Genomic DNA, 21983 nt, shown 5'->3' on the forward strand with positions numbered 1-21983 from the left:
GGTTGTCACAGTTGTACTGGGAACTGCTACTGGCACCTAGTGGGTAGAGGTCAGGGATTCTGCTATACATCCTGTAATGCATAGGACAGCCCCCACAACAAAGATTTATCGGGTTCAAAATAGCAATCATGCCTTTTGTAGTATAAACTCTGGTTTATACTATGCAAACTGTATGTATTCCTATACTATAAACCCTGGTTTAACTCCCCCCACCAAAAAAAAAAAAAAAAACGCTGCCATTGAGTTGATTCCTACTCATAGTGACCTCATAGGGTTTCCAAGGGTGTAAAACCTTACAGAAGCAGACGACCACATCTTTCTCCCTTGGAGCCAACTTTTCAGTAGCGGTTGATCACTTTACCCATAGGAATTCCTAAAACTTACAAAATATTTTAGAAACATCATGTTTAAAGGAGAACATTAATTTTTTTTTTACTATTATTCGGGCTTTTTAATAGTGATTCTAAAAATCTAAGGTCACCAAATGCCTCAAGGTCTCTAAAGAGGTAACAGTTTTCTACCTGCTACTTTTTACATTTCACAAAAACCTTAATGAAAATTGTGTTTTACTTTCAAAAAGATCACCTGTTTAAAAAAAAAGTATCAAAAATAATACATAGTACAGGCACACAATTCATTTCGAAATTGCTAAGTTTGAAAGCTCAGTAGACTGACGTTTCTACATTACTAATTTGGGGCTAGAATCTGACCTGAACAGAACTCATTTGGCAGCAAACCCACCTAAACTGTTGTGAGTCTACTTATAGATTTTATAGTTACATGAAGTATCTGTGTGTTTGATTATGGGATGCTGCAGTAAACTCCAATAGTGGTGGTGTACAGTATATAAGCCATATTACCTTTCTAAAATCTGGAAAACTCCAAAGCACATCTTGCCCCACAGCTTTTGGGAAAGAAGGTGAGTAGACTGACTCATGGAGATCCCATGTGTGTCAGAGTAGAACTGTGCAACTAACATTTGAGAAGGCAACTAACATTTATGTCATAACTGATCTGTGTTAGGCAATGTATTTCCTACTGTGTCTCATTTTAGACCTTTCAAAATGCAGGGTTTAAGGGGAGAAAATAATAGTGACCCTTTACAATGAGAAGTTGGGAGCACTTATTCTGTGCCTGTTTTTATAAATATGAAGAAACAAACAAAAAAAAAAAAAAAAGGAAAACTCTACTACAAACTCCTCATTGGTTTCTGTGGGTGGGAAACCAAAGGGAGATTCTCCCCTACCACGTGGTGGATGGTGCCAAGCTTGGCCTCTGTGTGGGGACCATTCCTTTCCCTTTACTGCTCTGTTCTGCCTTATTACTTGGTGCGACTCTTGAGAGGAAATGAACTTTAACCAACTCTCCTTTACCCCTCTGGGTTGTCCTCTGCAGCCATACGGGCTGTTTAGATTTCCAGACAATACTCTTCCTTGAGATTAGTTTATACAGTCTGGAATTTTGCACTTGGATCAGTTCTCTTGGTTTAAATATCACCCTTCTGGATCTTCCTTTAAAATGAAAATGCCCAGTGGCATCCTAAGATGTGTGTATTCTCCCTCTTATACATCCAGTCCTGTATCCTTACTCCATCCTTGAACATTCTTCAGGTGTCATTTTATTTCACCCCATAGTTACCCTTTAAGATTATGAACAGATGTTTTTATCCCAATTTTTAAAACCAAAAAAAAAAAAAACAAGCCCTGGGCTGCAGAGTTGATTCAGACTCATGGCAATCCCAATCCCATGTGTTACAGAGCAGAACCAAGCTCCATGGCGTTTTCTTGGCTGTAATTTTCATGGAAGCAGATCGCTAGATCTTTCTTCTGCCGCTCCTCTGGGTGGGTTCCAACTGTCAATCTTTAAGTTAGTAGTTGAGAGCAAAGTGTTTATGCCACCCACAGACCTTATCCCCATTCTACCTGTCTAATAAATGAGGCTCACAGAGGTTAAATAGTTTACCCAGTGGCACAAAGTTACTAAGTGACAGGTCTGTTCATGAAGTGTTAACTTCCTCAATAGAACTGTGTTGATTACATGGCAAACAAGGCATTTGCTGTGTCCAGTGTCACCAGGAGAAAACAGGCAATCCTACACTCTATACCTCAACCCTGCCATGAGTAGCTCTGATGTGCTCCTGGACAAAAGGAAAAAAACCAAACCAAACCAGCTCCCGTCAAGTCAATTCCAACTCACAGCAACCCTACAGGACAGGGTAATACTGCCCCATAGGGTTTCCAAGGCTGTAATCTTTACGGAAGCAGACTGCCACATCTTTCTCTTGAGGAGCAGCTGGTGGGTTCAAACCACTAACTTTCTGTTAGCAGTCAAGTGCTTAACCACGGGGACTCCTGGACAGAGGGAAGAAGTAGAGTAATGAGAGGATGTGAAGCTGGAAAATGCCAGGGCAAATAGAGGGAGGAGCAGGGAAGTAGGGGGAGCAGGGAGTAAATTATTAACGATGTGAGTATAATGCTCAGAGTTCTCAAATGTTTTCACGTCCAGTTCTTATCCTGAGCTTGCTGATTAATCGAGATGTGCTTGTGAAGCACTGAGCATCCGCTGCACGCTAAGTTGTGAGCTAAGTCCTATGCGGGACACTTGGGAGAAGACGTGGTCCCCCACTGCCTTCCAGTCTAATCCGGGAGAAAAGGATGAGACAACAACAGTCATTAGGACAAGATAACATTTGTTATAAAAATGAATTTATAAATTTGTTATAAATTAGGAATGCAGAGGCCTGATATGTCAGGAAGTACTTGGCAATCTTTGTGGATGGAGTGAGTGTTCAACTGAAAGACAGGATTTGAAAAGCCAACAGAAGCCGCAAGGCAGGAGTAAGCATGGCATGTTCGTGGACAAGCGAGCTAAGCCCCCTTGTGAGAGTAGTTGAGTGTGTGTGAGTGTGAGTGTGTGTGTGCGTGTGTGTGTGAGTATGAGTGGGGGTAGGGGTGAGTCATGGAAGACAACACTGACCAGGCCTGCGGGGCAACATTATCCTGGGTGTGTTTTTGAAAACAGATAAGAGTTTTGACCATGAATAAGAGGAAATAGGGAGCCACTGGGCGTTTGGACAAGTAAGTGACATGGTGGAGCAGTTTTAAAGTAAGATTAGATGGGCAATGATGGCAAGGTATGTTAGAGTGAGAGAGTCAGGCTGACATGAGGACTTGAACAGGTGTGGCAGTGAGATGCAGAGGATGGGGCAGATAGCAGAGACGTTTCAAGGCAAAGTCAGTGGGAATCGGAGGCTGCTTATGAGGAATCAGAGAGGGAAGAACAAAGGATTCAAGTTTTGACTATGAGGTGGGCAGGTGGTACGTGGATAGAGAAGTTGGTAAGTGGAAGAAGCTCAGGAAGGCACTTCATGTTGACCATATTCAGCCTGAAATCATGGTGTTTAAGTGAAACTATCTAGAGTTGTGCTATCCATTATGGTAACTTCTAGTCATGTGTAGTGAATTAAATTTTAATTTAAATAAACTAAAATAGTCCTTGGGTGATGCAAATGGTTAACATACTCAACTGTTAACCAAAAACTTGGTGGTTTGCGTCCACCCACAGGTACCTTTGAAGAAAGGCCTGGCAATCTACTTCCGTAAAATCAGTCATTGAAAACCCTGTGGAGCACAGTTCTACTCTGACACACATGAGGTGGCCATAAGTAGAAATTGAATTGACTGAAACAGGAAAAAAAAAATAAATTAAATTAAAAATTCAGTTCCTCAGTCCCACTAACCATGTTTCAAATGCTCAGTAGCTACATGTGTCTAGTTGCCACCATATTGGACAGCACAGATATAGAACATTTTCACCATCTCAGAAGTTCCATTGTACAGGTCTGCTCTGGAGACAAGTGGCAAATATCAGTGTTTTGATGAAGAGAGAGCTCTTGAGATGGGAGTCATGGGGATGCGGAAATAGTGAAGCCAGACAATGGGTTGTCTCTTAAGGGAGAAGGCCTACGGCTGAATTTTAGGACACGTACAAAGTTAGGAGGAATAGGAAAAAGAAGAGCAAAAAAAAAAAACTTGCCTCAGGTTTTGGAAAAGTGTGAGACTCAGCAAAACGTAAAGTCCTGGCAACAAAAGTAGGAGAAAATTTCAATGAAGAGGTGGTGGTGCCAACGTCAAATGCAGTAGAGAAGTCAAGAAGAAAGAGGATCGGAAGGAAAAAAAATGTGTTTCGTAATCCGAGGTTATTTGTGACCTAGCAAACCTGATGTAGGAAGTGGGTGTTGGAGGTGATGTAGTTAAAGATGAATGCCATTAGCTTTGTGTCAGGCCAGTGTAGGAGTTCAAGGTCGAGGAACAATTCCATTGAATGGTGGGGACTAGAGACTCATTAAGGACTTGTAGAGAAAGAAAGTGAAGAAAAGAAGCAGAGCCAACTGCTTGGAAAAGTTTGGGAAGGAAAGGAATGAGGGAGATTGAACTGTAACCACTGAGGACTTCATGGTCAAATTATTATTTTTTCAAGCCTTTGTGCTGTCCATTCACTTTTGGAAGCTTGCCGATGTGGTGTCAAAAAAGCTGCAAATTAAACTCTTTGCTGCCATTTTCTGCCCTTGAATTTGGTGTCTTTGGTGTTGGGGCTGCATCAGATACAGCTTGTACCTTTACGGTAGTTTGTTTACACAGCTGACTTTTAGTCTGCAAAAATTAAATGTATGGTTTTTCTCAAGTAGTTTAAAAAATTTTTTTTTTTTCCTCAAGAAAAGTAAGGTGGGGAATAGAAGAAGAATCTCAGGGGTTGGCTGAGAAGATTCGAAGGAAGAGAGTAACTTGGAAAACCAGCTGCCATAACAGTTGGGATGGAATGAGAAAGGGCACAACGTAAGGAGCTGAGCTTTCAGGGGTGCTGTGGTGGGGGTGGGGAGCTGTAGGGGGCTTGGGGTAGCTGTCCTCTGAGATGGGAATAGTCTTAAAGCCAGAGAATATATCAGTTTGGTCTGCTAGCTTTTACTGTCCTGTCTTCCCCATTTCCCTTCCACTGGAGTCTTCCTTTTGATTTATTTTACTTTAGATTTTTATGTATTATGGGCTGTATTTTTTTTAGGTTAATACCTGCAAGTTTATTTCTTGCTCAGTGTTTCAGTTATTGATTTCTGCACTAGTGGCTTCAAACACCTAGTGGCTTAAACAATGAGCTGATAATAAACTCTTCATATGCATGATTTCTTTTAATCCTTGCACACACTTGGAGCACTTGGTATTTTTATTCTCATTCACAACTGAGGAAGTTTTGGCAGGCTGAGGTCACACAATAAGCCAGTGGCAGGTAGGAAGTGGCACCTGGTTCTCTCCAGTGGCATCCTCCCTGTTCTCAGTCCAGCATGCTAAAACCACCAGTCTGTCCCTGCTGTCGTGACTGATGTGGCCACAACTATGACTATGCCCACATAAGGATGTGTTTGCTGTCTGTGGCCATAATTCGCTTCTTGTTAGTAAGTTGTGGAAAAATGGTTATGTAGAAATAACACAAATAACACCTCCCGGTGTCAACCCAGCCCCCATGGGGGACAAGATGCTTAGCAACTCTTTCAAAGTATCCAAGACAAAATTTGACCTTTAAGCAGTTTCTCCGTTTAGAGTTAAATTTGTCTTCAGAAAATATGGTTTGAATAAATCAAGACCTCCTGTTTTAGCTGTTTAACTGAGAAGGTAAATATTTTCAATCTGATTTTAAATTCTTCTTTTGCCAAATTCCACAGGGCAAGGGGAAAAAAAAAGCACAATGCTAAAGTTCAGGATAAAAAAGAAACTTCCCAGGAAATGCATTGGTACAAGCCATAGCTGTGGTCATCATAAATACCACTTTTACTTTCCAAGCCAAAGGCTGGGCTTTCCACAGTAAGTCTTTTTACCCCCCTAGTTTGCATTATGATTTTTATATAGAAGCCAGGACTCAGATATGTCACAAAGTTCAGGTGTCAATATCAAATGGATCCCTTGGGACAGATACCAGCGAAAAAATAGTGCATGCAACACCCTCACCCAGCTGCTACCTTTCCAAACCGTAGCACTTTCCTGTGCTGACCAAGGGTCTTGAGCTTACCAAAGTCAGCCATCCTCTCAAACCGGTAGCTGCATCCAACTGTCATTTCTCTATAAGTCCAACTGTACGCATTTGAAGGGAATTACAGTTTTTAATTCTTTCTTGTGCTTTTAATTTGCTAATATTGCATCCATCAGGGTGCTATTGGGTAATAGTGTTTTATAAGGGTCAGAATGTAGATTTGACAGTCCAAGCCAAACGCAAACTTGAGAAATTGCATATTGCCTTCCTGTGACTCATTCCAGGCCTCCAGATGGAAATGATTTTCCAAGGTCACTACAAAGCACTGTACAAAGGTGTCTCATATGGAGAACATATGGCATGATGGCAGGCAAGTGAGTTTCACCAAGGGTCAGAGTGTCTTTCCCTATTCTCTCCCTTGACCTTGTCAACATTAGCCTGTCTCTGAGAGTGTCCCTTCAATTATGGGGGGATCACAGGGACAGTTTGTGCTTTTCTTCTCCTCCATGCCCTTTCCACCACCTTCACCCCAACCCCTGCTCCTATTTTCCAGGCTTATAGAAGGAACCAAGGAAGAAGTGTGCCTCCTTCCATCAAATCATTTCCATTTCTTAAAATAAGCCCCAGCTTTCTTCTTTGGGAAAACTAAACAAAAAAAATCAAATCCATTGCCATCGAGTCATCTGACTCATAGCGACCCTATAGAACAGAATAAAGCTGCCTCATAGAGTTTCCAAGGCTGTTATCTTTACAGAAGCAGACTGCCACACCTTCCTCCCATGGAGCAGCTGGTGGGTTCAAACCACCAACCTTTTGGTTAGCAGCTGAGCACTTTAAAAACTGTACTATCAGGGATCCTTTTCTCTAGGAAACTAGGATCCCAAAATATCCTTTATTTACACTATCCAACAAACATTTGAGAGCTCCCTGGGTGCCAGACACAGAGAGACTCTGACTTTGAGGCAGACAGAGTCATCTAAAAAAAAAAAAAAAAACCAAACCCATTGCCATCAAATCTCTTCCGACTCATAGTGACCCAGAGGACAGAGTAGAACTGACCCATAAGGTTTCCAAGGAACACCTGGAGGACTTGAGCTGCCAACATTTTGGTTAGCAGCCGTAGCTCTTAACCACTACATCACCAGGGTTTCCAACAGAGTTATTATCCTGGTTTAAATATCTGAATTACTAGGTGGAGCTGAAAATGCAATGAGGTCCGTGGTGGCCTTGTGTCAGCCTTGAAAACTGAGAAAGATAAATCATAGGAAACACAGGGAGTTGCTTAAAGACCCAGGAGTTAGAGGTCACAAACTGGGGCCAAATTGGAACCACAATAAATGTGTACATTTATTCAATGCATACATTGTTCTTAAATGAATTCAAGAGTCAAATTTAAGTATTTTTTAAATGGTGATATATATTCTGCCACAGGCCCCACCTCTCTACCTATTGTCTTCATTCATTTATTTACCTTTCTGGACTTCAGGGATATTTGCATTTTTTATAGGAGATCTAGTGTTATAGCTCTAGGGAGCAGGTGGAGTCTGGGCCGCTTGAGTTTTCAATTGTATACTCTGTCCTCTCTCTTGGTCTGAGCCCAGGAAGAAGGCCCCAGAACTAAGGACATGTTTAGAGTGAGTAATTCAGAGGACCTTCCATCAGCTTTCTCTCAGCTCCCCCCATTTCCTAGGCTGTCCACCCACAGAGCTGGGTGAACCCAGAGTGCAGGCTCAGATAAAAAAAGTAAAGTGTCAAGGGAAAGAAAAAAATATTAGTGTTGAGTACTGGCTGGGTACCAAGCTCTCGCTTTACATTTACCTTTCATATGACTTCATTTATTCTCCTTCTCTTGAACCTCCATGGGATAGGTTTCCATACAGGGGCCTACCTATCAAACTGTCCTCATAAGGATGTGTAGATGGCTGGGGGACAGGAAAGAAGACACGGCATGAGGACAATAATTTGTGAATGCATTTTAGCAATAATACTAGGTAAAATTGTCTGTTGAGGGTTTGGGACCTGTGAAGGCAGCACCGTAACACTCTGGTGTCCAGAGTAAGTGACATGTAACACAACCTCAGATCATCCTTGTAAATTGTGATGCATCTCACAGTTGAGTACAACTTATTCTCTTCCTAGATGCCTAGCTCAGTGGTTTCTCTCTGCTAAAGGAACGTATGTGCATGTTATCAACAAATTTATGTCATAAACTTTAAAACTGCATCTTTGTTTTAAAATTATTTCTGTTTTTTTTGGTTGTTGTTGTTAGTTGTCATAGAGTCAGTGCTGACTTATGTTGACCCCGTGCACAACAGAACGAAATGTTGCCCAATCTGGTGCCATCTTCAGTGATCGTTGATATGCTCGATTCCATTGTTGCTGCCACTGTTTTTAGTGTCTTCCATCCTAGGGGGGCTTATCTTCCAGCACTATACCGGACAGTATTCTGTTGTGATCCATAGGGTTTTAATTGGCTAATTTTTGGAAGTAGATCATCAAGCCTTTCTTCCTAGCCTGCCTTTGTCTGGAAGCTCCGCTGAAACCTGTCCATCATGGGCGACTCTGCTGGTTTTTGAAATACTGGTGGCATAGCTTCCACCATCACAGCAACATACAAGCCACCACAGTACAACAAACTGACAGATGGTTGGTGGTTCTGGTTTTACTCTCTTTAAATTTTGATGTCCCAGGCCCTAGTCTGGTTATGGGTCAGTTTGAAGGCAGAACCTTGGCAACTCTTTCGTCCTTAGCAGAGAAAACAAAACCACTTGCAAACTTCCAGAGCACAGAAGGTGTGAGTGAAGACCCCGCCATGAGTTGATGTGAGGTAGTGGTCCCTGTGCAGGCAGTGTGGAGGGAGGGGTTCCTTTCCTCTACAGCTGAGTGTGCCGTGTCCAGGTGGGGAAATGGATTGACACATAAGCCCAAAAGCTACAAAATAGGGCACTTGTACATCATACTTCTATTTTCTACCTTTTCTATAAACAACCAATTTCATGGGCCTTGGATAGTGATGGCAGTACATTCTTATCATGATTTCAAACTTCTGAATCACCCAGGGTCTGTCACTCACTCACTGTGTGACTTCAGGAAGATTCCTTCTTCTCCAGGCCTCAATTCTTCATCCCCAGAATGATGTGGCTGGCTTAAGTGACCATCTCTTAAGCTCCAAGTTGCATTCTGCAGACCTAATCTGAATCGGTCTTAAACAGCTTTGAATCCTCCGGGCCTAAGCAGGATAGTAAGTACTGTGTAAATGTTGAATTAAATTAAATAGACCTGAAGTCCAGTTCTACATGTCTAATGATAAAACCAGTCTTAATAAAGAGTGTGGAAGCCCTGATCAGCTGTGCTATATTTTGTATGAGCCCTTGCAGAACCCAGTGTTTGGGTTTTCTACCTGTCACAGAGACTCAGAAGGTGGTGTCAGTGGCTTGAATCTTTAAGCGGATCCAACATTGCTTCTCCAGATGTAAACTCAGACAAAGCCTGGGCCTAGGCCTCATACTGTTAAATATCTGGATGTAAAAGGGGAAAAAATCAAGTATGCAAAGTTTCTAAACGTGGTCTAATAACTAAAGAAAGTCTCCAAGCAGCTTTCTGGTGCCTGGAAAAAAAAAAAAAAAAACGCGGGGGTGGGGGTGGAGGCGAGGGTGTGAAACATCTGTGTGATTGAACGCCTGTCCTGGTTGTACTCAGTTACTTGGCTTAACTTTACATGGCCTTGAGAAACGGGGCTTGTGTCCTGTGATCAGCACAGGTAGTCAAATGGAACGATGCAAGCCAGAAAAAGGAAATCTGAATTGTCCTGACTGCATGTTGTACCACTTACAGTAACTTAAAGAAGATTCTTTTTCTGTCTTCCATGCTGCCTTGATAGACACTTAAAGTGTTGGGGCAGGAATCCAAGCCAGTAAAGTTGGCCACATTCTGAGCTATAGATGGATACATCTTCTACATCCATGTCAGCTCATCGAGGTGGCCATGAGAATAACTGCTGCAGACTTGTTTCCTAAAGCAAACCTTTTTTTTTCTCCCTGTGCTAGAAAATGTCTACATTGTGGACAGTAGTCAGTCCTCAGGCTGCCTAGCTGAAGACCCAGTGGCTATCATAGTACAGTGAAACTTGTGAGGGCCAGAACTGGATGGGACTGCCTTGTTTTTCTGGGTCTCACAAGTTTTCCGTCTTTGACAGGGTGCAGTCTTACCACTTTTCTATCGCTATTAGTGGAAGATATTTGAGTTTGCCTTCACAGACAGGTTTCTGCCTTACACAGTTTCCGGCTTTCTCAGCTTTCCCCTTTTATTGATGTTTTTTCATGCATGTTCCTCTCCCCAGCTAAAAAAAAAAAAAAAAAAAATTTTTTTTTTTTAATTCCATGATATAAACAATGCAAGGCAAGATAAACTTGAAAATCTTTTTTTGGAAGGGGCTGGAAAGATGCAGACAGATACCTGGTAAAGGAAGGTGAACACTATATGTTTTTTCCTATTCACAAGGACAGATCTTTTTCAGCACTTATATGCTAGCCATGTTACATATATTTTTGTTTAATAATCACGTTCTCTTAGGCAAAGTGAGATCAAGGTCCATTGCTCAATTAGTAAGCAGCGGCACTGGGATTAAACCCACGACCCTCTGGCTCTGGACTGAGGCCTTCCCCTGCACCATGCTGCCTTCTGGGCTAATCATTTGCTCCCCTCTCAGCAATTTGGGACTGCACTAACTACACACCTGATGAGACCTGAATACTCACTCCAAACACCACTGCTAGCCCGTCCTGAAGAAGACAGAGAAAAGCATCCTCGTCTGGACAATGAGCAGAGATTTTGTTTGAGTTTTCTGAGATCTCCTTGCAGTTTATATATGCAAACTTGCTATATAGGAGGCTATTTCTTTGCTTTAATGTGTTTTGCTTATAATTTGGGAAAAAAGCTATCAGATGACAATGCTGCTTTGGTGATGGACATAGCAACCTGCTACTCTTCTGAAAGAGTTTAGTGTTTTTAGTGACATTGCTGCAGTTTGGCTTTTGCTAGCGTTATTGAGAACCCTTGGTGCTAAGTGATAGATCCTGTGAAAGCGAGATCATCTAGATCACGTTTTTACTGAAGCTGTGCCCCAGTGGAAGAACAACACCATTAGCTCAAGAGCTTTGGGCTTTCTCTTTGGTGGGCTTTCTCTTCATGGACATGGGTAAAGAAAAATAGAAAGGGCCTTTTGCAGTTTGGCACTTAAAATACTCTATCGGTCGAGGCCATGGAATTAGCCTCGTTTACTAATTCAGTTGCTCCAGCTCTTTGCCACATAAGTGTCTCCATTAAGGAGTGGGAAGAGCCCGAGATCACCAATCTGAACACTAAAATGTGAGTTCCACCTTTGTCACTAATCACTTTGGGCACTTCTCGGATTGTCTCTGTGATCTGCTTTTCTTATCTGACAAATGGAGTTTGTAAAAAGCTGCCCCAGCTATCTCAGAATATTAATGTTGGAGAGTAACCTGAGGTTAAAGATTTGATTGCTATAAAAAGTTAAGTGTCATGAAGTGTAAGCTTGTATTGTTACCTAGACCACAGGATGCGAAGAATCCTTAGCTCCAGTTGTAGCCTGTCCCTCTGGATGAGGTATGTAACAGTGCAGTTGGTGGACCTGTGCCAGTTCATGAACCATTTGTTCCTGATCTGCCATTAAATTGTGTTTATAAACATTTATAGCAATATGACAGAGTAATTTTCTGTCTATTAAATCTCATAATAAAAAGTCGAGGCTTGTATTTTGTTGGAATTTTAAAAAATCTTTCTTTTTTAGTGATTTTTTTTTCTTAAAATTTTTTTGCAAGTATTGGTACGTGATGGATTGGGGGAAAAATATGGTTCTTCACACAAATAACTTGAGAAACCCTGGTATGTAAGACATCAAAAATCCAGGGGACAAGTGAAACATTGGAATTAGAGTCTGCATGTTTCACCTATCCAGCAAAAGGCTGAGAGGAAGTGCGAGACATCCTGAGTCCAGCTGGCTAGTTCCCTTCCTCCCATATGTCTGGTGTCCTGTCGACAGCACCAGAGAACATGTTCTGCTGTCCTAACATTGCAGACTCAGTATCATCAAAAGGAATAAAGGTCCAAAGTGTAGGGCTGCCACTGCTTTTCCTCCTATGGTGCCTGAGAACCCCTTGAGCTGGTGGCTCTTTTTCTGGGCTGATAGGACCTGGGTGGACATAGCCTAAATAATGTTCATGTAGGTCCATGGTCATCTGAGTAAAGAGAAAATGCTAATTTCCATGTCAGGAAACATCAGAAGTAGCTGAAGAAGCAGCAGAAAGCCTCTGGTTACTCCTCACTCAGACTTGTAAAGCTCTGAAGATGCTCTGAAGTCCAACCTGGAAGCTCTGGTACAGGCACTGTATCAAACAGATTGCTTGCCAAATGTTTGGTCTTTATTTGCTTAGGGTTCAGAATCATTTTTCCATAGAAACAATGATTCATTTTATTTCTCTACCCATATTCTACCTTGACACACCATTGATGATGTTGATTTGGGATACACTCAATTCCAGGTATGCTATCTCTTTCTCTTCCTCTGAAGGAATCTATCATAATACAAGTGAGCAAGAGCGATACCATTATAATCCATAAAAAGTCAAATTATGAACTTCCAAACTTTCACTGTTATTAGTAGTAAATTACTTTCAATGTACTTCACAGCCAGTTGCAACACACAAGTGTGCCCTGTACCACAGTTGAAAAATTTTGGTGGCTGGGTGTTAGGGCCTGATACCAACCCACAAAATCCATTTAAACCTATGATGTACTTGAATATGTTACTAACACTAAAACCAAACTTGTTGCCGTCGAGTTGATTCTGGCTCATGGTGACCCCATGTGTTTCAGAGTAGAGCTGCTCAGTAGGGTTTTCATGGCTGTAATCTTTATGAAGCAGATCCATAGGCTTTCTTCTGCAGAGTCACTGGGTTGGATCAAATCCCAACCTTTAGGTTAGTACTTAAGTGCAAACCATTTGCGCCACTCAGCGACCTGTTACTAACACGACAGAAGATCTAATCACTGTGTGCTACAGTGCTTCTAGAATAAAGTACATGCAGAGTTCCCAGTGGGAGTGTGACAAAGACATTCCCCTAAATTGCCTTTCTTTGCCTTGGGATCGAGTAACCTTTTTCCTCCAAAAAATGAGGTCAGCGACTTTTCCAGCATCAAGTTCCTGATGCTGGGTCAGTTGGCCTGGAGCAGGAGAAACTGGGAAATCCTAGATGTGTGGGGAAGGGAGGTATAGGGAGTAGGAGAAAGGAGCTTAGGTGGATAAAAATGTGGCAAAGCGTCTTAGACACCTAAAAGGAATAGGTAAAGACCTGTTTTTGCACCTTGTCCTTCTCACTTTTGCCAGCACCTTGCATTGGGCTGGGGCACAGTCACAGGTAGAGAAGGGAGGAAGCAGAGGTGGGGATCCCAACTTACCAGTGTGTTGTAGAGTCCCCTCTTTTCCTTTTTTGTTGTTCCAGCCTATTCATTCCTCTATTTTGGTATCAATATTTGTAAATTAATGTAACTTCAAACTACATTTTAATATTGAGTAGAATAAGCCTCTGTCATTTTGGCTATTCATCCATATTTATTCCTCTAGATAAAATTTAGAATTGTTTTATCTAGCTCTAAATAAACATAGTTGGAATTTTGTTAATTTATATATTAGTATGGATAAAATTGATATTTTCACAATATAAAAACTTCCCACCTTCAGTAGACTTTTGAAGTTCCCTATTGTTTATTCTAAGGAGTCCTGGTGATGCAGTGGTTAAGCATTCGGCTGCTAACTGAAGGTCCACAGTTTGAACCCACCGGCAGCTCCACGGGAGACAGATGTGGCAGTTGGTTTCTGTAAAGATTACAGCCTTGAAAACCCTATGGGGCACTCCTACTCTGTTCTGTGAGGTCACTATGAATTGAACTGATTAAAAAGCAAAGGGTTGGGTTTAATTTTTTGCTCTATACATTTGCTGTTATAATTTATTCCTAGAAAGGGACATCGTGTTTGAAAAGTAGAGGGCTAACAGAAATGAAATTCTCAATGAGACGGATGGATACAATAGCCACAAGAATGGACTCAAACACCCCAGTGATCAGGAAGATGGTGCAGAACCAGGCGATATTTTTTTCTGTCATACATAGAATGACCATGAGTTGGAGCCAACAATGTACATTTCTTGCTAAAATTATCCCTAGATAAGTTTGTATTTTTATTGCTCCTGTGAATGCAATATTTTTCTCCATTATATTTTAATTCTGTTTATCGTTGGCATATAAGAAAGCCATTTATTTTAGATGCATGAGGAAATGCTCACAATCATTAGCCATTAGAGAAATGCAAATCAAAACTACAATGAGATTCCATCTCATTCCAGCAAGGCTGGCATTAATCCAAAAAACACAAAATAATAAATGTTGGAGAGGTAGTGGAGAGACTGGAACACTTATACACTACTGGTGGGAATGTAAGATGGTACAAACGCTTTGGAAATCAATTTGGCACTTCTTTAAAAACTAGAAATAGAATTACCATACAATCCAGCAATCCCACTCCTTGGAATGTATCCTAGAGAATTAAGAGCCTTTACACAAACAGATATATGCACGCCCATGTTCACTGCAGCCCTGTTTACAATAGCAAAAAGATGGAAGCAACCGAGGTGTCCATCAACAGACGAATGGATAAATAAATTATGGTATATTTACACAATGGAATACTACGCATCAATAAAGAACAATGATGAATCCGTGTAACATTTCATAACATGGAGGAACCTGGAAGGCAATATACTGAGTGAAATTAGTCACTTGCAAAAGGACAAATATTGTATAAGACCACTATTATAACAACTGGAGAAACAGTTTAAACAGAAGAAAATATTCTTTGATAGTTACGAGAGGCGGAGGAAGGGAGGGAGAGAGAGGGGTTTTCACTAATTAGATAGTAGATAAGAACTATTTTAGGTGAAAGGAAAGACAACACACAATACAGGAGATGTCAGCACAGCTGGACTAAACTAAAACCAAAGAAGTTTCCTGAATAAACTGAATGCTTCAAAGGCCAGCGTACCAGGGGTGGGAGTTTGGCGGCCATGGTTTCAGGGGACATCTAAGTCAACTGGCATAATAAAATCTATTAAGAAAACATTCTGCATCCTACTTTGGAGAGTGGCTTCTGGGGTCTTAAACGCTAGCAAGAGGCCATCTAAAATGCATCAATGGGTCTCAACCCACCTGGAGCAAAGGAGAATGAAGAACACCAAAGACCAAAGAGAGAGAAAGGACTACATAAACCAGAGAGTACATCAGCCTAAGACCAGAAGAACTAGATGGTGCCTGGCTACAACCTATGACTGGCCTGACAGGGAACAAAACAGAGAACCCCTGAGGGAGCAAGAGAGTAGTGGGATGCAGACCCCAAATTCTCATAAAAAGACCAGACTTAGTGGTCTGACTGAGACTAGAAAGACCCCGGAGGTCATGGTCCCCAGACCTTCTGTTAACCCAAGACAGGAACCATTCCTAAACCTAACTCTTCGGACAGGGATTGGACTGGACTATGGGATAGAAAGTGACACTGGTGAAGAATGAGCTTCTTAGATCAAGCAGACACATGAGACTATGTTGGCATTTCCTGTCTGGAGGGGAGATGAGAGAGCAAAGGGGATCAGAAGCTGGCTGAATGAACATGACAATAGAGAGTGGAGGGAAAGAGTGTGGTGTCTCACTAAGAGGAGAGCAATTAGGAGTATATAGCGAGGTGTATATAAATTTTTGTATGAGAGAGTGACTTGATTTGGAAACTTTCACTTAAAGCACAATAAAAATTTTTTTTAAAAGCTATATTTTAATACACTTAATTTTCAACCAGCTACTTTCCTGCCTACTATACTAATTTTTTTTTTCCAGCTAATCTTTTTGGGTTATTTGAGTGTAGAAAAATCGTCTACGTTTACTAATTCTGCTCCTCCTTTCCAATGTTTATAACTCACCATTTTCTTGTTTAATTGCGTTAGCCAGTATTCCCAGAAAAACGTTAACTAACTGAAGCTACCCTGATGAAACATGACAGGTTGCCAGACCCTTCTTTCTATACCAGTGGAAACATGGTACTTTGCCAGCCTCCTCTTCCACTCCATAGTTCCTCAAACACTTGCTTATAGGAATAGAATTTTGCTCAAATGACAGGGAAAGACAATAAAATCTTATTCAAATGACTGTGAAAGGCAATCTTGGGAGAAATATGCAAGTTGGATACGTTGTCTCTTTGTCTTAGTCATATGGTGCAGGAACGGTAAGGTAGGATTTAGGGATTGATTATATGTTTAGTTATGAGGTCTTACATTTTTTATAGCGTCTGAATTGGTCTCAAGAGGGTACCTGACTGAGTCACTGCTGGACTTCCTATTTAGGGTTCGGTCAGAGCAATTGCCTTCATTTTGCAGTATCCTGTACATACCTCTTCCTCCTAAGAACACAGTGGGGTGTCCTTCTGAGGTCTTTAATTTGTATTTTATTCTTGGTTCCAATTTGAATCCACACTCAAGCAAAATGAACTCAAAATTTATCCCTTGGTTGTATTTCCAATCCATGCAAATCCAGGCAGTCAGTGTTCTCAGGTACTGACATTAACTCAGATAGGAAGCTCAGCGCCTGGTTTCCATTGCAGTAAGGTCGGAGGAAGTCACTGGGCCAGTATTACCACCACAGCTGACCAAGCTGTTGAATCTCATCTGTTTGCTATTGGTATGGAGTCAAGATAGGCCTTCAGACTTGCCAGTGTCAGAAATAAATTTTTCACTCAGAAAGTGAAAGAGGCACCTCTTGTCTTCTTCTTAATCTTTTTCTTTATACATGTATTCATACATATATATAATTTTACAAATATACATAAATGTCATCATGTACTCATGTAGTGGATGCTATGATGCACTTTCTGGATCTTTCCCTCCAGGACTGAAGTGCTCATTCCCCCAGCTGTTGGGATCGCTGACTGCTAACCCTTACAGCTGAGTCCCACCTTCTGGTGACTGCCGTCTGCTGATGAGCGCCACCTCCTTCCTGGGGACCAAACCAAACCAAAGCCATTTCCATCAAGTCAGTTCCAACATGTATTACAGAGTAAAACTACTCCATAGGGTTTTCTTGTCTGTAAGTTTTATGGAAGCAGATCACCAGGCCTTTCTTCATGGCACTGCTGGGTAGATTCAAACCACCAACCTCTAGGTTTGTAGTCATGCATCAACAGTTTGTGCAACCCAAGGACCTCCTCCTGGGGGCGGCTGTGCCCCAGGATGTCCTAACACAGGGCAACTGTGCAGGGCAGTCCCACTCCAGAGCTTCCCCTGAGTTGGCTGTTACTGCACTGCAGCCCAACTTCTGCCTCTGCCCAGTCCTATTTGCTTCCTCCCCAACAGGTATGATCCTGAAGGCACATTTCAATAAACCTTCTACAGGCAAATCTTCACCTGAGTCTACTCAGTGAACCTGACCTTGCTGTCTCCTTGAATTTTTTTTTTTTATGATTTTTACTGTGCTTTAAGTGAAAGTTTACAAAGCAAGTCAGTCTCTCAACACAAAACCCATATACACCTTGCTACACACTCTCAATTACTCTCCCCCCCCAAAAAAAAAAAAAATTTTTTTTTTTTTTTTTTAATGAGACAGCCTGCTCTCTCCCTCCACTCTCTCTTTTCGTGTCCATTTCACCAGCTTCTAACCCCCTCCAGCTTCTCCTCTCCCCTCCAGACAGGAGATGCCGACATAGTCTCAAGTGTCCACCTAATCCAAGAAGCTCACTCCTCACCAGCATCCCTCTCCAACCCATTGTCCAGTCCAATCCATGTCTGAAGGGTTGGCTTTGGGAATGGTTCCTGTCCTGGGCCAACAGAAGGTCTGGGAGCCACTTCTAGTCTCACTCAGACCATTAAGTCTGGTCTTATGAGAATTTGGGGTCTGCATCCCACTGCTGTCCTGCTCCCTCAGGGCTTCTCTGTTGTGTTCCCTGTCAGGGCAGTCATCAGTTGTAGCTGGACACCATCTATTTCCTCAGGATGATGTAGCCTCTGGTTCATGTGGCCCTTTCTGTCTCCTGGGCTCATAATCACCTTGTGTCCTTGGTGTTCTTCATTCTCCTTTGATCCAGGTGGGTTGAGACCAATTGATGCATCTTAGATGGCTGCTTGCTAGCATTTAAGACCCCAGACGCCACTCTCCAAAGTGTGCTGCAGAATGTTTTCTTAATAGATTTTATCATGCCAGTTGACTTAGATGTCCCCTGAAACCATGGTCCCCAGACCCCTTCCCCTGCTATGCTGGCCTTGGAAGCATTCAGTTTATTCAGGAAACTTTTTGCTTTTGGTTTAGTCCAATTGTGCTGACCTCCCCTGTATTGTGTACTGTCTTTCCCTTCACCTAAAATAGTTCTTATCTACTATCTAATCAGTGAATGCCCCCTTCCACCGTCCCTCCCTCCCCCACCTCGTAACTGCCAAAGGATGTTTTCTTCTCAGTTTAAACTATTTCTCAAGTTCTTATAATAGCGGTCTGAGGCAATATTTGTCCTTTTGCAACTGACTCATTTCACCAGCATAATGCCTTCCAGGTTCCTCCATGTCATGAAATGTTTCACAGATTCCTCACTTTTTTATCGATGTGTAGTATTCCGCTGTGTGAATATACCATAATTTATCCATTCATCCATTGATGGGCACCTTGGTTGCTTCCATGTTTTTGCTATTGTAAACAGTGCTGCAATAAACATGGGTGTGCATATATCTGTTCGTGTAAAGGCTCTTATTTCTCTAGGATATATTCCAAGGACTGGGATTCCTGGGTCATATGGTAGCTCTATTTCTAGCTTTTTAAGGAAGCGCCAAATTGATTTCCAAAGTGGTTGTACCATTTGACATTCCCACCAGCAGTGTATAAGTGTTCCAATCTCTCCACAGCCTCTGCAACATTTATTATTTTGTGTTTTTTGGATTAACGCCAGCCTTGTTGGAGATGAAATCTCATTGTAGTTTTGATCTGCGTTTCTCTAATGGCTAATGATCGTGAACATCTCCTCAGATATCTGTTAGCTACCTGAACGTCTTCTTTAGTTAAGTGTCTATTCATATCTTTTGCCCATTTTTTAATTGGATTATTTGTCTTTTTGCAGTTGAGTTTTTGCAGTATCATGTAGATTTTACAGATCAAGCGCTGATCAGAAATGTCATAGCTAAAAACTTTTTCCCAGTCTGTAGGTAGTCTTTTACTCTTTTGGTGAAGTCTTTGGATGAGCATAGGTGTTTGATTTATAGGAGCTCCCAGTTATCTAGTTTTTCTTCCACATTCTTAATAATGTCTCGTACACTGTTTATGCCATGTATTAAAGCTCCTAACATTGTCCCTATTTTTTCTTCCATGATCTTTATCATTTTAGATTTTATATTTAGGTCTTTGATCCATTTTGAGTTAATTTTTGTGCATGGAGTGAGGTATGTGTCTTGTTTCATTTTTTCGCAGATGGATATCCAGTTATGCCAGCACCATTTGTTAAAAAGACTGTCTTTTCCCGCGTTTAACTGTTTTGGGGCCTTTGTCAAATATCAACTGCTCATATATGGATGGATTTATGTCTGGATTCTCAATTTTGTTCCATTGGTCCACGTATCTGTTGTCGTACCGGTACCAGGCTGTTTTGACTTCTGTGGTGGTATAATAGGTTCTAAAATCAGGTAAAGTAAGGCCTCCCACTTTGTTCTTCTTTTTCAGTAATGTCTTATTTATCCGGGGCCTCTTTTCCTTCCGTATGAAATTGGTGATTTGTTTCTCCATCTCTTTAAAGAATGTCCTTGGAATTTGGATCAGAATTGCATTAAACGTATAGATCACTTTTGGTAGAATAGACATTTTTATAATGTTAAGTCTTCCTATCCACGAGCAAGGTATGTTCTTCCACTTATGTAAGTCTCTTTTGGTTTCTTGCAGAAGTGTACTGAAGTTTTCTTTGTATAAGTTTTTACATCTCTGGGAAGATTTATTCCTAAGTATTTTATCTTCTTGGGGGCTACTGTAAATGGCATTGATTTGGTGATTTCCTCTTCGATGTTCTTTTTGTTGGTGTAGAGGAATCCAACTGATATTTGTATGTTTATCTTGTATCCCGATACTCTGCTGAACTTTTCTATTAGTTTCAGTAGTTTTCTGGAGGATTCCTTAGGGTTTTCTGTATATAAGATCATGTCACCTGCAAATAGAGATACTTTGACTTCTTCCTTGCCAATCTGGATGCCCTTTATTTCTTTATCTAGCCTAGTTGCTCTGGCTAGGACTTCCAGCACAATGTTGAGTAAGAGTGGTGATAAAGGGCATCCTTGCCTGGTTCCTGATCTCAATGGGAATGTTTTCAGGCTCTCTTCATTTAGGGTGATGTTGTATAAATGCCCTTTATTATGTTGAGAAATTTTCCTTCTATTCCTATTTTGCTGAGAGTTTTTATCATGAATGAGCGTTGAACTTTGTCAAATGCCTTTTTTGCATCAGTTGATAAAATCATGTGATTCTTGTCTTTTGTCTTATTTATGTGGTGGATTACATTAATTGTTTTTCTAATGTTGAACCATCCCTGCATACCTGGTATGAATCCCACTTGGTCATGGCGAAGTATTTTTTTGATATGTTGTTGAATTCTACTGGCTAGAATTTTGTTGAGGATTTTTGCATCTACATTCATGAGGGATATAGGTCTATAATTTTCTTTTTTTTGTGGTGTCTGCAAGTGGTTTTGGTATCAGGGATATGTTGGCTTCATAGAATGAGATTGGAAGTATTCCATCCTTTTCTATGCTCTGAAATACCTTTCGTAGTAGTGGTGTTAACTCTTCTCTGAACGTTTGGTAGAACTCTGCAGTGAAGCCGTCTGGACCAGAGTTTTTTTTTGTTGTTGGGAGTTTTTTGATTACCTTTTCAATCTCTTCTTTTGTTATGGGTCTATTTAGTTGTTCTACCTCTGTTTGTGTTCGTTTAGGTAGGTAGTGTGTTTCTCGGAATTCATCCATTTCTTCTAGGTTTTCAAATTTGTTTGAGTATCGTTTTTCATAGTAATCTGATATGATTCTTTTAATTTCAGTTGGGTCTGTTGTAATATCGCCTGTCTCATTTCTTATTTGGGTTATTTGCTTCCTCTCTTGTTTTTCTTTTGTCAGTTTGGCCAGTGGTTTATCAATTTTGTTGAGTTTTTCCAAAAACCAGCTTTTGGTCTTGTTAATTCTTCAATTGTTTTTCTGTTTTCTATTTCATTTAGTTCAGCTCTAATTTTTATTATTTGTTTTCTTCTGGTGCCTGTGGGTTTCTTTTGTTGCTCTCTTTCTATTTGTTCAAGTTGTAGGGATAATTCTTTGATTTTGGCCCTTCCTTCTTTTTGTGTGTGTTCATTTATTGATATAAATTGACCTCTGAGCACTGCTTTTGCTGTGTCCCAAAGGTTCCAATCCCCAAACCCAGTGCCCTCGAGTCGATTCTGACTCATAGCGACCCTATAGAACGGAGTAGAATTGCCCCATTGAGTTTCCAAGAAGCGCCTGTGATAGGAAGTGTTTTCATTCTCATTGGATTCTATGAATTTCTTTATTCCATCCTTAATGCCTTCTGTAATCCAGCCTTTTTTGAGCAGGGTATTGTTCAGTTTCCAAGTGTTTGATTTCTTTTCCCTGCTTTTCCTGTTATTGATTTCCACTTTTATGCCTTATGGTCAGAGAAGATGCTTTGTAATATTTCAATGTTTTAGATTCTGCTAAGGCTTGCTTTATGACCTATAATGTTCCATGTGCACTAGAAAAGAAAGTATACTTGGTTGCTGTTGGGTGTTCTGTATATGTCTACGAGGTCAGGTTGATTGATTGTGGCATTTAGATCTTCCGTGTCTTCACTGAGCT

At 41.1% G+C, this 21983-nt stretch overlaps 1 protein-coding gene and 1 non-coding gene across 2 annotated transcripts in view; both read left to right on the top strand.

Moving 5' to 3' along the window:
• ADRA1A (adrenoceptor alpha 1A) overlaps positions 1-21983 on the top strand; it is a 108649-nt gene that overhangs the window by 18124 nt on the left and 68542 nt on the right. The window lies entirely within an intron of this gene.
• On the top strand, positions 4478-4611 carry LOC111751320 (small nucleolar RNA SNORA13). Its single transcript, XR_002786398.1, has one exon. It is a non-coding gene; the product is annotated as a small nucleolar RNA SNORA13 (small nucleolar RNA).

The sequence above is a fragment of the Loxodonta africana genome, chromosome 19 (genome assembly GCF_030014295.1).
Source record: "Loxodonta africana isolate mLoxAfr1 chromosome 19, mLoxAfr1.hap2, whole genome shotgun sequence".
In the NCBI taxonomy this organism is placed as follows: Eukaryota; Metazoa; Chordata; class Mammalia; order Proboscidea; family Elephantidae; genus Loxodonta; species Loxodonta africana.